Source organism: Liolophura sinensis, chromosome 7, assembly GCF_032854445.1.
Source record: "Liolophura sinensis isolate JHLJ2023 chromosome 7, CUHK_Ljap_v2, whole genome shotgun sequence".
NCBI classification, from domain to species: Eukaryota; Metazoa; Mollusca; class Polyplacophora; order Chitonida; family Chitonidae; genus Liolophura; species Liolophura sinensis.
In genome coordinates, this window is record NC_088301.1 from 38,496,550 (window position 1) to 38,513,319 (window position 16,770).

Below are 16,770 nucleotides of genomic sequence, written 5' to 3' on the forward strand. Positions count from 1 at the left end.
GTAAAACTTATGGTTGTACTTCATTGCCATTGATTGATTAGCGATAACCATATGTGGTTATGTAGGGCAGAAAGGGTATACTTTTTCCGCGTTGTTTTACGCACGCTTTGGAGTCAGTGCCATGAAAGAAATCAATTTGGCAGTGAGTGCCCTGGAATGTTACCCTATCAATTTCCAGGACTGCTAAAGCAATTTGTGAAGCTAAGTTGAGGGAGCCGATACCGTCTGGAATATGTTCACACACGACATGCTAAAACACTTTTGAATCAGCTAACAATGGATTTCATCTCTTCAATAACATTTAGAGCTTTTATTCATATCACTGGATATGATTAGGGTTATTACACGAACAAACATTTCTGAATCAAATTAATTTAATTCCAAGAAATTCGCGTATAAAAGAAGAATCTGTCCTGTTAGAGTCGTTCTTTACCTTGTTCTGATTTTGAAGAAGGTTGTTACTGGTTTCGTCATTTAAAATTGGATTCGTATTGTACAAAGTATTAACCTACAAAAACCTGTCGCCAAAAGGTTATTAGAATACTATATATTATTAGAAAATAAACTTTTCTCTTTTACCTGATTGTATGTGTCACCTACTGTGACGGTGAAGGTGAGTAAAGAACGAAGGTACAATAGATCTGTACATCGAGACAAACATTCGCTTTCCAGAAGTCAACCGAAAAGGACGTTCCAGGTCAATAATCACAAAATTAATTCCCAAAACGACAATTTACACAAACCACCGAAGAACTAAAAAATGTACATGCGATTTGATTGTGTTACGTACTCCCTGTTTAAACGTTGTATTATATGTTTAGTATATCTTGCTGAGACCTACATTTTCTGATTTGCTTACGTTATAGCCTGCACTGTAATTCAATCCAGCGTTCTCGAGGCTTCGGTGTTTATAAAAATAGGGGATAAAAATAAAATACACAGTAAATAGACCGGAAGAATAGACCCAAGAGAGTCCTTGAACGGTTCTGACAACCATATAAATATTAAAACTTGACAGACACCAGTGATATTGCCTTAACAATTTGATAGTGAAATGGCCATAAAATTCTGTCAAAATTTTGAATGTAGCAACTTTGAGCAGAAATTTGCAAAAAAAAAAAAAAAAAATTCGATCGCATGCCATATTTGATGTAGACTAATTCTTCGCGACCTTCTTGATCCCAAGGACAAGGTCAGGGGGGAATTGCCCTGTTTGCATAATCGGTCCATTGACTTTCTCGTCGCACATGGAAACCTTTAGCCTGGGACAAACATTGAGTGATATGATTAATGTAACCTAAATATCAGTTGAACTCCAAAAGGCAAACTTCCATACATCATCCCATGGTCTCTGATGACCTCTGTGAAGCTTAAGAGACCACCGTCTATCCGCTAAACCAAACCCAGTGTATCGCAAATCATGGGCCATCAAAAGAATTGATGTCTGTCATTCTTTCGCTGTGATCTGGGTTAAGGGAAAAAGTTGGCGCAGTGAAACTTGACCGAAAACCATCATAACGCCATGGGGCGAAAAGTGTGAGCCGACAAGTTTTTTCTTCTGATGTACTACGGTATCTGCCCGCTGATCACTTCTTTGATTTTGCTTGCACAAGCTGTGGTATTAATGCAAAGCATATAAAAATTTATTCTATCAAAAGATAACAGCACGCTGTCTATTTACTATAGCACTAACATGGAAGCAAACGTGTCTGTTGGGTGCGCGTAGAGTCTTCCCAATATAGCATGACCAACGATATATTTGGATGTATGGGGTTTGACTGTGCTTCTGAGGGTGCAACAGCGCGTGGAGACGCTATGGGGTGTCATGATACTCTGCGTCTCTATAGGGTTGTCAGTGCCTATATTTTACAAATTCTTCGGGTATACGAAATATTCTACAAGTGAAGTTGCTGTATTTTATTGACGCTTACTATGCTCTTAACGTCTGACGCTCGTTCAGGCCGTGGTGCCAATGGGCATTGAATGCTACAAGTCTCTCCTATCCAAAATACCATTTGTGTGTTTCATGAAGAAAGATATAAAACACGACGTACAATGACTCACAAATATATATATATATGTTTGAATTTAAACGTTGCTTCATTGTATTATTTCTTAAACAACATTTCTTGAAGTCACTGTACTTGCTTTGATACGTGTCTTTATTCATTTATGATACACATAGGCTGACACATTTCATCTTAATAATTTGGGTATTGAAGGCCTATAATCCACTGTTGTCACAGAACTATACCTTGGTGAAAATCCAGTTTTGGCTATCCCCGGGGTTATTTGTCAAAAATCAGACCATTCTCGCATGCACTCGTCAAGGTACCGTTGAATATAATCGCAGTATTTACATTGCAATCGAAGGACCAAATCCCCGCAATTTGTCTTATACTTCGTCACAAGCCTGCCATGAGAAATATGGCAAATAGTGATTGACAGACTTCTATGACACATACACACCGACCCAAAAGAATGTTCAGACTGTGTGCCTACCGCCGTCATGCGTCGTCAGTATGGCGGGTGACATAAAACATACGTATCCCTACAGCTGATCTGGTCATTTCCCGGCCAGTCTGATGTGTGTCCAATCAAGGCCTATCAGTTAAGATCCTGTATCGGAAGGCGAAGCACGTAAAGTTAAGACAATAAGGGTTAATTATGAGGTGAGGTGACCGTAGTGTGACATTGTTATCTCCACACCCTATGACCAGTGGGTTTCTTTGTTGGCCACTGTCAATGTAAACTGTGTTAAAGTTAAATTATGGGTACTCTGGATATTCGATCGATGTCTGCCAGATGAGCACTTTGCTTCCAGACGGTCTAGTGGGTCTTCACATAAACATACACGTTAACCCATTCATGTGACATTTATTAAATAGTACGATGACCAAGGGAGGTAGGATACATGATTATAAATTATGGGCATGGTTCCCTTATCAGACGTTTAGGGTTTCCATATATTGTTTTGTGGACACCGTCGGTACTCTTAATTCTATTCACCTTGATAAGCTCGCTGTGAGAAAATGTTCAGTTGGCAAATACCAGTACTTTAGTCTAAGGTTACACTCAAATGGACCCCTACACTACTTCGTGGAGTACAGACGTGTCATAGGCAGGTGCCTACATTAAACTGCGGTGTAGACATTAGGCTTGGCGACATGCACCATAATTTACATTATTTGCATAAACGGCTTTTGTCTAGGTACGAAACTGCCTAAAAACTGTGACATTTCGGTCTTTCATGGACATAAAGATCTTAGATACTGTTCCATATCTGTACAATTTAAATTGTGAAATGTTCAGATTAACTGTTGTGTACTTGATATATGATGCTTTTAATGTGCTCAAACCACAAATTTCTATCGTGATGTTGGGGTGCTTTCAATGCGGTCCGCGCTCTAAATGCGAGTTTCTGCCCGGCAGGGTTAAAACCTGCCAGAAATCTTAAAAACACATCTGCCTGGCTGCCTTTCCCTTGTTATTTCTACACGTTGGCTTTTGATGTGGAGACGTCAGCATTCATGTAGATTGCCAAACATACCCTAAACATTTTATATTTATTACTATATAATATGTGAAAAGCACGGTGGCTTATTAGTGCCGTTCGATTTCAATTGAATTTTTGTTGTTTTCCAAGGACGTGCAAATGAGTTTATACTTTCACTTGTATGTATGTGCAGTGCCAACCCTGTGCCTACTCCAGACGAACTTATCGTTTTTGTGACTTATTTGGCGAATCTTTTTCCTGTAATATCAGTCTGGCTTTTTATATACGGTACATTTTGCATTGGTCTGCATTACATTTTTATGTAGGCCAAGGCTATTTTTCTGCGCGTGCTTTCATTATTTCGACTGGAGAGCTGGAATGGTGCAGGCCTTTAGATATCACCATTAAGCGGTGTTGCGCAACTCTATCCGTTTGGATGTGTAGTCTCGAGGACATACAATGTTGAATTGCGTTCATTGGCGTCTAGCAAACACACAAACAAACACTACAAAGAATTAATGAATGATTTATGAATAACTCCATATCAGTAATATGTCAGCCATATTATGGAGATCACACAACACATACTGAATATCGCTGAGGCCTGATCCGTTTACTTGTTTACGTACATGAGCTTGTTTAGAATGTTTAGCATGAAGATCAATATCGTGGGAGTAAATATGGTCTGTAATTAAATATGTCCAAACCGGTTGTAATTTTATTTCCTTACATTTCGCAATGTTATAAAAGAAGGATTGTGTCTGATATCAATATTCCGACTGTCGACTATCAGAATGTAGGTGTTAATGGCGCCTTAGATCAGCGGCGTTTCAGTGCATCGAGGCATAGTCTTGATGCCAGCGGACCTTGAGTATACAAACCAAACTCTGAACTACCAGGGAAATGACATGTCTACTGAGGCATTACTGATAACATGGCGCAAAAAGAACGGATGTGAACGACGTTTTCGATAAAGGGTGAAAAGTATGGAACAAATCCTTTTCATTTGGTACTAATAGATTCTCCCTGCTAAGATCTTTGCGTGGGAAAACACTCATCATTTTCCCAATTTTTTCATAAGGATTAACGTATTGTACGATGGAAACTTAACTAGATTGAAAAACAAATTGGCTTTGAGCCCGGAAATTTGTCCGACAAGGATATGTCATATCCTTTTCAAAACATTTTTCTTGGCGAGCTTGAAAATGTTTGTCGAAAGTCATTTACTATTGCTTGACTCACTCGGAAAAACACAAACATACAAATGCAGCGAAGTATATACCACCGCTTTATACTTCTATTTTTGTCGCAATTTAATCCAACTGTCTATATCAGTGCTTGATTTTAACGTTATTTATTTACTTATTTATTTATTTGATTGACGTTTTACGCCGTACACAAGAGTATTTCACATATACGACCGTGGCCTGCATTGTAGTGGGAAGAAACCGGGCAGAACCCGGAGGACCATCTGCAGGTTGCTAGCAGACGTTACGGCGGGAGAGACAGTCAGCATGAGCTGGACTCAGAGGACAAGGAGAATGCTTAGGTAATTACATACTTTCAGTCCGACACATTCGTCACCTGATATTCTTTTCTGCACGTTTTTCGTCAACCGAATGCATTTCTCTAGAATAAACTTCCGACATTCGTAGAGAATACCAGTTAATCCATTTGATATTAGTTTTCATTAAAACACAAATGAAGCTTTTTTGTTTTTGTGATTATTCTACTCCGGTTTAATTTCACTATAATCTTTTAATGAAAACTACGGTGATATTTCGTAGGGAAACTCCCCCATTTTGGGATATTTCAGTAACCCCCACAATGTTCCAACGACATCATCAGATGAATCTTGAGTTGATGGGGCTGTCGAAGAGCACTAGTTAAATGATTCCAAGGTATGGAAGTAGAGGGAGATATATCATGAAATGTGATCGTTCACCTCACTGCTGTTCGAAAGGAATACGACTCCCATTTTGGAAGTGGTTGCACCTATATCCACGGAAATGCTGTCTGCCTTTCTAGACCACACGATAATAATGAGGTGGTTATAGTTTGACCAGGTCCATTTCACACATGGAGGATCGGAACTGATTTGTCTGGCGAGAGAAATTATGGGCTATTACCAACAGCGTAGTCCAATCACTATTTGCAGAGCTGTAAAGTACGCTGAGCTGATCAACAACGCCCGGCTAGACATCTCTCCCAATGACGTAAATCTCAAAGAATCAAATGTAACAGTTTTAATTATGTTACAAAATCACTTGACGAATCTCTGCCAAAGAAGTTGTGTTATAAATGTTTCATGTTATTAATTTCAAGCTGCTGTTGCTTTTATTATGTTGAATACATATCGTTAAACTAGTTTACTATAAAAGGTAAGGCATCAACATTTTGAGATCATTTTAAGCAACTTTAAGGTGGATAATTGAGTGAAGGCAGTATATAGTCTATACAATAAAATTATCCTCTTTTAACTTTTTCGTTAGTAAATCCCAAATTTGGATCGAATATCTTTTCAACAAAATAATTTCAGCAAATTGATTTTCACAAATTGGAAACAAATCGTGTGAAATGTCAGAAACAAAGAAAAGCATGGACTCTACTGAATAAGATTTAAACTGGCCCCATAAAGCCGGCATCCTGTGCGTTTAGTGAAATGTTCGGGGCACACGGCACATCTCAGGAGCTAACTGATCTGGCTAACCGTATCGATCCACGCAAAATTCTTGGAATCACTTCTGGTGGAAACGCAGAAAACCTCTGACACAGCAACACCCGGATTTTGCGGCACCGCCATGATGTCTTTCGGCGTTGTATGATATGTCTCAACTGAATGGTATCGCCAAGAACAGCCACTTGTAAGAATCAAAGTCTTAATTATTGATGGAATATCCAGAGACTATAGTATATCAATGCAAAGGAAAGAAGGCTGCCCGCTTTCCAACCTAATTTGTTATGAAGGAAGTGACATCCTTTATGAACGCTATCTACAGGGTAGCCGTCAGTCATGTGCTATTCGCCAACGGTTCGGAGATATTTTGTGGGGATAACCACCAGAGCCACCTCGAAGCTGCGGCCAATACCTAACTGCGATAATCAAACGCTTGTACAACTCCAACGACTAAACGATGATCAGTGTATTTACCGTTCAGTGAGTGGCCTAAATTACAATAAACAATAGAGTCATGCACAGAAAGAGTCTTTATCCACGTTGGCAACTGGATTTGGTAGTATTTAGCTATCTTCTAAAAATGGAAGAATATTACAGTCTTTTATAAAAGGCTATAATATCTGGTGAACAATGCAGACATTTCTATTCAATGCCTGTTGTATGTTCCCAAATATTACTTCTGACACAAATATATATTTGTCCCTTAAACTTGTGCGCATGAAACAGGTCCCAGGAAATGTGATGAAACACTATATTACTCTGAAGTCAATGAACAACGTTACAGAATACATAGAGTACAGTCAAGTAACAATTCTGAAGACAAGCATCGCTAACATGAAGTCTCTGATATGCACCGGTAATATATAGCCTTGCCCTTTTACTTTGCGAACAAGGTCAGAGTGATCAAACATTGCGTTTTGGTCATATATTCCACGTATGGTAATAAACTAAAGTTGCTCTATGATACCTATTACTTTCAGGTTATTCAAAAAACACTTGTTCCCAGTTGCTTTTACGAGTCAATATGGAATGAGAAACCTGATATATGGCAGAATGCGTCGACTGCAGGCCTTGTCCCGACGCGTACTGTTCCTCAGATGACACAGCAGGCCCATTTTATAACTTAGGGTCAGACATGATTAATACTCCTTGTGGAAATAAGCCGATAGTTTATTTGGAATCTGCAGATAGTAGGGATCTCAGAGTTTGAGACATCTTAAAGGTAAATCAATTTGTCCTTGAAATCCTTATCGTCGTTGTTTCAGCTTGAATCTGCAAAGGAGAGGATTGGCCTCGGACAAGATTGATATATGTACAGCAACAAGAATTATGGACAATTCCCAGGCGACATAATCACAAAATAACCACTTGTCATTTGGCACACCTCCAAAATATGTAGTTTCTAGGGAAGAACTGTCTGACATGAAGGCATTATTTTTTGGAAAAGAAAAGATAAGCAAATCTGCACAGTTACCTTTCTTTCTGCAATTGTGACATTTGCAGGTTAATTATTCTATTAGATTTACGTCACAGTTATCGCTACTGATAAGCGTACTAAACAGTTTAAGTCAAATTTGAAGTCACAAACCATCGCTTTTGATTGAATATCTTTAAAGAATGAATGAAGACCCCTTACCGCAGGCTCAAGATCATGTTGTCATGCAAAGCATACTGTCGCTATTATGAGTTCCCCGAAATCAGGTTCGGATGTATATAAAACATTTTTGTTTCATATGTATCATGTGTGGCTGATAATATATTTCATACACTCGAAAATAGCTTCCTAAAAAGCGATCGACCGGAAAGGGAACGGTTTGATTGATATGTAGCCCAGGCGTTTAAACAAGGAAAGGTCGTAGATACAAAGGATTACATCATTAACTTTGTTTGACCCCAAAAAGCACACGACCAGGCCAATTATTACATATAGCATATCATAATTACCGATATAATGACACATGAGGAGGACAGTATTTTCCTCGTGATTGCTGTTTAACTGTGCACAGAGTATACTCTCTTAACAATTACTGTTTCTCAGTGCCCAGGATGTTGCCCATAACTTTGTGAGTCTTAAGGATTCATTTAGTTGCCAGATAAAGGCCCCTTTGCTACGGTACAGATGACTGAAAATAATTTTGAACGTTTGTGCAACAAAAATTGTATATACTGCATCAGAATGTTTCACTGGGCAGTAAAAGAATCCAAAATGTCTGGAGGAAATAGAAAACGTATACCAAATAAGAATTCCAGAATTCTCAGAGGATACAATTTTCGATGGAGTGATTCTGGGCTTTGAACCAATGACCTTTGAGGCTGTACATTGCACTTCCGCCAAGAAAAGAGTAGTAAATCACACCACAGAAACTCTCAAAGTATCTAAGGCTGGGTCCACTTGTATGAAGCCCACTTAACGTTACGAGCACGTAACGGCCATGACGACGTAAAGCCTTCGTTGCTTGTTTCCATTGTAGTTACGTGCTCGTAAAGTTAAGAGAGCTTCGTACAAGTGGGTACTGCTCTTTAGCTCCCCCAACTCATTGCTTGCAGCATCAGTGTTGAAACTCTGTTTGGGGTTGAGCCAACGACTTATGAGACAATAGGATGCGCTTGTGAAATTAGCTTGTAAAGATCATGAGCACGATTGGAGAGATGCAGAAATTTTATAAGGTTACAAATGGGTGCATTTAACAATAATGTATTTAACAACGGAATCGATACGAGCTCAATGTTAAGTTGAATGTTATACCAAGCAGGTCCAGGCAACACGTAGTGCAAATCTTCGCATAAACAGCAGTTATCCTCAAATGTCGTGCAGAGTGATGTTACAAAGACGTACCCACAGTGGATCCCATCCTCCATCAATTCGCCTAGTGGAATGAAAGGCTGCCACTGTACCCTCTTGCGCATATGAGAAGCTGGATTGGGTATCTGTAACTCTTTATTGCCCCATCGCGAGTCATGCGATTAATGTCCATCCATTTTGTTTAATTAATCGCGGAATACAGACCGCAACGGAGTGAAGTAAACTGGTCACGACAGTCGACAGTACCGGATGTCAACCTTGCCTGATTATAAGATGAGTGAAGCTGCACAAGTGATCGAGGATTTAAAACTTCACGACAGCCACCTACATACATATTACCTCTGCCATTCTCCAAAGTGTATTGAAGATTGATCATCCTACACATCGATTAATGATAACGTCAGTCATAGAGAATTAGAAACTATGTTAAACAAATAGTGAATTTTGAAAAGATGGAAAGTATTTGCACATTAAGAACTATATCGATTCTTTTTTCTATTGTTAATTAACAGTGCACATTGATTCCTTTTCATGGGTTGTTGACACGCTCTGTTACTATGACAGGGAACACTTGAGCTTCCACTGCATTATGTGGCTATAACATAAGACTGCATACCTTAACTAAGTATAGCTCTTTGCCACAGGAACTGTGTATGTTTACTGTGAGGCTCAAGCTCTCCAAACATCGTAGCAATGATTGGGATTTTCAAACGCAAGTAAATGCCTTATTAAGTAATGGAACCGCCAATATTCCGTCTGTTGCACAGAAACGTAATTATATTAATAAAAATCTTTAATTAGGAAGTGATTTCACAGGTCCTGAGGTAAGCGTGGAATAAATATATTCAGCTCTAAAACCTAAGATCCCAATCCTTCTCAATATCCGTCGTGTCTGAAATCTGAGCCTGTGTAGTGTATTTGTCATGCACCAACCATGCACTTAAAGTATTACACGATAAAGATTTTACCTTGGGTTTAGCCTACATGTAATCGTGCAAAGGTACACGATACTGTTCATGATACTTTACATTGATATTCCATTTCACTTTTGATGACGTGTCTGGTACTTTATGATTGCCTACAGTGGTGCGTCAAAAATCGTGTGGGCATTAATTGAAATAATGGTCTACTTGAAATGCATACATGTAGCAATATAACTTGTGGTATAGGAGGTTTCATAAAACTGTTAATCCTTTGAAAAATGACTATGATACGTTTCGTTATCCCTTTGTTAGCCATCAGACCACCATACATCTTGTGAGAAGAGAGAGAAACAGTTATTGCTTTCCGTGTACGAGGAGAAACTTATACACATGATATCAATACAAATTGATGCATGTTCAACAAAAGCTTTCTACGTACATCTTAGCCTCTTGATATTGTATCTCGTTATTTAAAATTAAGATGTCGGTACTGAAGAATAAGAAAGGTAGATCAGCTATAAGGAGAGAGGAAACTTTCAAAATTAATGGCGCTACGACGGATATTGGGATAGATGCAGTCAAATATAGTGACCCGTCAATACTTTATAAGAGCATCTTACGCCACACTTTTCCCAGCCGCTTATGAAGAAATAAAGGTTCCACTAATAAGCTGAAAGCATTGAAAACGCGTATACCACATTAGTATAGTGGGCCCACGCATTTACTTAATACTGTCTAACTAACGTAATAGTGTTTCAAGGGTTTCTTTTCATAGAAGATGAAGAAGCGTAATATGTATAAATTCGTTTTATGTGATAATTATTATGTGATTCTATGATGTATTATATCTCTGTTTCATCGTGAAAATTCCAGTGTTTTAATGATTAATATTTCATTGTAGATCATAATCTAACATTACAGCCGACACATATCGGAGGGATGTTAGCTAATTGGTACTTCACTATTACCTATACAAGACTTTGCTGCTTCACTGAAACCTGAAGTAAAGGTTTTTGGACATTTTTCTTTTGATTAGTTGAACACTCGTTGCATAATTAGTCATAAACATAGGAATTTATTCCTACAGATTTACTCTTAAATAATGCGAATACATGCTGGATAATATTGTACGCTCAAGTAATATTTCCCCTATTTTTTGGCCACGCACTTCAGCTGCGAAACGGAATTCCTAATAATGCAGCCATCCTTTTTTCTTATAATTATAGTTGTAAAATGCAGTCTGTCAAGTAAATCCCTCGATTTTACATTATCAAACTGAGAACGGGTTATCATTTCCAATTTCATGTGTATGTTTTTTCCAAATTTGTTTTTACAAAATCAAACTGGATTTATTTGTTTATAATTTGAACGGATTTTAACAAGGAATATCCCATTTTGAAAGAAATTGTTTTTCTAATTGTCAAGTCCCATAATTCTTCCAAGATCACTTTGACACGTCTTCTTATAGGCTGTTTATTCCCCACAAACTTAGAAGGTAACATTTTTGATCATAAATGTAATTCCAACACTCTGGAGTGATGAAACAGTGCGAAAATAGTGCTGAGTGACGTTCCCAGCATTCCAAATTATTTCTGGCAAATTATTAATAGAAAAGACAAGATAAAATAAAGTCACTGATATCAGACATACCACCAAGAACTGCATTTAAAATATCTCCTCTTTTTTGTTTTATAAATTTAATGTATTCAAATATTTGACGCCTGAAAATGTGAAAATAGCAAAGCTATGGAAAGCAACGGTTATGTTCAACAGCTTATAAGCATGGGTTTCTTGATATCTAGGAGAAGGTGAACCAACCATGAATGCCAGATGGTGGTTTAGGAAGTGTTAGTGTACGATAATGTGATCGGAGGCCTTTGGAATCAATAAAAACCAGTCCCTTTTTTCATAAAACGGCATGTTTTTTTTTGGACTAGGAGATTTGCATTGATAATGGAAAAGAACAAAGGCAATGTCCTAGTATTTTGGAACCTAAACGCAGAGCGGTGCATGGTTAGATTGGTGCAAAAGTGGCTTAACCTTTCGCTATTCGTTCAAGGGCCTATTCACTGATTAGCTATGGGACAATATCAACTGGCATTATCCTTGCGCATGTGTCTTGTCTTTCTCCCTGTCTTTGCAGTTATTGGATAACGGACGAGATAATAAGCAGTCTTCGCACCTGCTATCTTCTAAACGTCACCTCCATTGACAACAAATGGAAGAAGACCATGACAGCAAAGCGAAATTCTCGGAGGTCTGATTGGTAAAAAATTGATCTGGGCTACATCTGACAAATACGTTTTTGTTCATGTCAGAAAGAGAGTTACGTTTTTGCCCCACGCTCCATATCGCACTCCTATATCTATCGTTCATTTCCTTGCTAAGACGGATTTTTGCACACGGATGGGATTTATCGCCTGAGCATTACATGAAATAAAGGTCTACTTGAAATGCATATACCATGTCACTTATGGGATAGCAAATTTAAATATCAGTTTTCATAGAACTGTTCATCCTTGAAAAATCACTATGATGTATGATTTGTGTTAATTCATTTTATAAACCATTTAGCTGTCATGTTCCAACTAGGTAGGCCTAACTGACGTCACCGCAGAGAGTGACAATAAATGGAAACGCTTTCCAGTGTGACTGTAATGTTCTTCAACTTACTTCAACTTTTCAACGTTATAATAGAACGTTTTATTTTTGTGTTATGCAATACTTTAACAAAATTTTTTTTACACCGTGGCGGTCAGTTTTGTGGATGAATAAATCCGTAGTGCCATGGCGATACCATGCAGTGGTGTTCCAATCAATAAGGGCAAGAAACAAAATCAGGATAACCTTAAACATCAGTCACTAAATGAATAGAGTGTAAGATGCCATAGAGAAATAGTAATGTAACCTAGCAACATGTCAGAGAGAAGCAGTATTCAGTTTTCAGTAATGTAGGGAAGACAGATGACATTATTGGTATGATATCCAATTAAAATTTCAAACTCGCATTTCGTGAATAATTTCCAGGTAGAGTACAAATAGATAGGTATCTCAGTGGCACTTTGATTGCAAAGTCGATATATTTTAACCAACTAAAACAGACCTTCCATGCATGCCCTTTGCTCTGTATTTTAACTAACAGCAGTCGTGCCCTAGAATTGTTCCATAATGTCTTCGGGGGCCTCCGTGGCCGCCTGTAATGGTTAGCTTGTTGGCGCTGTATACAATGACCAAAGGAGTCTCTCGCCATTTCGGTCGTTCGGAGTTCAGTTCAAGTTGGCTTCCTCTGTAGTCGTACCCCCACGTGTTCTGCCCGCTATCCCCTCACCAATTGGCCGCTGTCGTACAAATGAAACACTCATGAGTACATTCTTCAGTACGACGTAACAAGCATACTCTTTGGACAGCATATGGCTACAACATCTCAAATACCGTTACAGTTAGGTTATGTCAGTATTTCCAAAGAGAGTACTGAATAAGTGCTCTCCTGTTTGAAAAGAATGTTTACCAGGAAAACTTGTAAGTTCTCGAATAGCCTGATCTCAGAACTAAGACGGGACTGCCTTTGTAGCCCTCGTAACCATTCCACATAACACAATATAACAAATTTTATTCTTTAACTCAGTCTTTTAAACCTCTGTCTTGTCGCATATCATTGATTCTTGGTGAGCGAGATGACGACTTCGAATCCAGGTCCAGGCTGATTCTGTTGTGGCTTCAAGTCGGTTAGCTGACGATCTAGAAGTCAGACCACCGCTGTAGTACTTCGGGCTCGACCAACACCTTGATCTTATACCTCACCTACATCCATAGTTCACATGATCGTTGACATGTGTTAACCGTGAAATGCGAAATACGCCATTAGTCTGGATTATTATGGAGGACAATCCAGATGAGTACTGGGCAAACAGGGGTAAGACTTTCTTTTCGAAAGCAGTAAACTGGAAGTAATGTAAATCGATATCCTCCACCTCTCTGGCGTCTATACTTGAAAAACATGACACCTCTGTTCAGAAAACTGGGGTGAGAATATATAAAAGTAATGATCATAGTGCAGTGTTGGTGACACCTAATTAAAGGACACCAATACCATTACGGAATGGCAAGTTTGCATGAAGTTCGGGGTATTGTGTGTTGTATTAGCGGTTAGAGGAGCCGATCTCATTTCCATGGGCAATGTTTGTTTTTTTCTTGAAAGACAGCTAATTTTGGTTCAAAGGCGTTAAAATATCAACCTTTTCCTTATTTCCACTAAGGTCAACCAACGGCCTACCTGCCTTAGATGAACCATATATCATATGGTATGATATATATGATAACAAAGGCATCACTTCAGAGGAAGAACCCGAGGCTATAATATAATTATAATAACAACAGTAAGATGATGGTTGATACTATTTAGTGTTATCATGATCTTTTCATATATGGCCAGTGCATGAATTAAGTCAGAGAAAAGCAAATAAAATTTTCTGGTCAATATCACCAGTTACATAGCACAACATATATATGGCTATGATATTCATATTCCTACTGGTGCCCTACTTTATGCTCCATCGATTGCACTCGCTGGTTCGGTAGTTAGCTACAGATCTTTGGCCACTACGGTTGAAACCAGTCGAAACCAGTTTTCGTTGTTTCAGCCGATGCTTTACATTAAGAGGCCTATCTATAAATACCGAATATATCTATTAGCGAAACCAAACATAAATATAAATTAAGCGTCACAACAAATAAACATGAAATATGTCACTCTTAAATAGACATTTAATGTCAGATTTATTTATATGAGTAAATTTCACAAGAAATTTAATCAGGCCTTGAAACATATAGTTGTGGAAAACGTTAACTTAACCTTTCACTTGACAGTGAAAAATTCTTCGATAAAGCGTAAAACGATTAGATGCAATAACAAATTAATATAACTGTAATTTTGTTACTTATGTCAATACATTATTTATCTTCGCAGTAGCCCTCTGTTAATTCAAACATACACCATACCCTAGCATCCTCACAATACGGGCCCATTACCACAGGTAAGTCAACACAAAACTGAATGCGATAATCCTTTCGATATATCGAGTAACCACAAGGTTCTGGGAATTCTGTTATAGGGTGGCACATTCCAGAGGAGCTAGATTATTCCAATTCCAGCTTTCAGAATAAGCAAGGATATATATTAAAAGATAATTGGTTGCTTAGTTGATCTAGTTCTAACTACTGCTCTAATTCCTATTTACTGCTTTTTTGATAGGGAATAAATAATTAATAAACACATGTATTTACGGCTAAAATACGGGACGTTAAACAGTGTCTAACAAGTATTCCCCAACGGCGGGTGAGTCGAAGAGATAGAACTTGCATTGTAACCTAAACGGAATAATTGTGATTCTCTGTATGTGATTTATTTTATTTCAAGTTATTTCCAAGGATTTCGCGAGTATAAAGCTTTCTTTGCAGACTGAATAAACCGTTTTTATGGCACTGGTCGATTAAAGACTTTCTGGTACAAAGAGATGCAATATGACACAAAATCACAAGGTGCATTACGTGCTGCATGACAATAACTTGATCCAGACAAAATGATCCACTGGTACATGCCCGTTAACAGTGGGCCTACATTGAATGTCAGTTGTTCAGGGATGGTTGAAATTTCAATAGTCTTCGATCATAGATCAAAATCCAAAGCTTGTTATTTTGCTCCTGCTCAAAAGACTTAGAATTATCCTTAAAATAGGACACAAACAAAAGCTAAAATTAAAATTGTAGAAAAGCTTTGGGCGATAAAACTGTGTATTAAAAAAAGCTGAATAATAGGAAAGCACAATACCATACCTTAGCATTTCAGAATGTAGCAGCGTTTAAAGCTATGGAACTGTCATCATGGATTAAACACAGATTCATTTTACTAACACTAACCAAAACATATACAATGTTATAAAAAAATCGGCAAGAAAAAAACCCCCAACAAAACACCCTGAAAAACAACAGCAAACTAAATGTATTCCAACTTATGAATCTGTAATAAAGTCTCTTAGAGACCAGTTGTCTGGGTCCCAATTAGCCGCAGCTATTGGTACCATCATACGTTGAAAACAGACCGGTATATGCCGGTGTAATTGAGGGAAGTCTGGCAAATCTAATACCAAAGGAGCGATCCCAGAGACATTACAGACATACACACCGCGCCCCACTCCTGTGATCTTACTCACCTCTTATCTTCTCCAGACAAAGCTCCTCTCATCGACGCCAACCCTTGCAACATCTGGCCCACAAATGCTGTGCTAATCTCAGCTTAGTAACTGATGAAGGCCTTTAATATCTAGCCTGACAGGAATATTGGTTGAACACTTGACCAAGTGCCAAACAGTATCATCCCGTTACAATGTTGATGGCAAAATAGTAATACCTCATTATAGCGCAGGCAGCCGAAACAGAATGACCCCTACATAACGTCAAGAGTACTCAGAAATACCCCTTAAAACATTGCAGTAGCGTAGTAGACATAGTAATGACTTTAAAGTATTTGCTGGCAATAAAACAATAAGAATCAACTGCTTTCTTGCAGCATTTACCCATTTCTTAGGTATACCATTTAGCACAGTTTGGGACCACCCCACACTTACTGGGACCACAACGATTCTGGTTGCCCCTAACATCTCTGTGCTGTTTGCGCCGTCAGGTCAAGAATTTATTCATTGAGAGTAACAGGCATCTGTGAAGCTTTAACCGTCGTTGCTGTTGGTGTCTTGTTCGAGTACTTAGAGGACGTGTTACTCCACCATCTATCAAACATACATATCGGGTGGGCATAAAAAAAATGGGCCGTACTTTGATGCTGCATTGTTCCAGTAGAAAAATTTTGTTCGTAATG

At 38.3% G+C, this 16,770-nt stretch overlaps 1 protein-coding gene across 1 annotated transcript in view; it reads right to left on the reverse strand.

Annotated features, from left to right (window-relative positions):
* Positions 1-16,145, reverse strand: part of LOC135470503 (deoxyribonuclease TATDN1-like) — a 55,908-nt gene extending 39,763 nt beyond the window's left edge. Inside the window, exon 1 of the mRNA XM_064749485.1 lies at positions 16,109-16,145. The gene's annotated coding sequence lies outside the window, so the exon portion shown is untranslated. The remainder of the gene's footprint in view (positions 1-16,108) is intronic.
* Between the last annotated feature and the right edge of the window lie 625 nt (positions 16,146-16,770).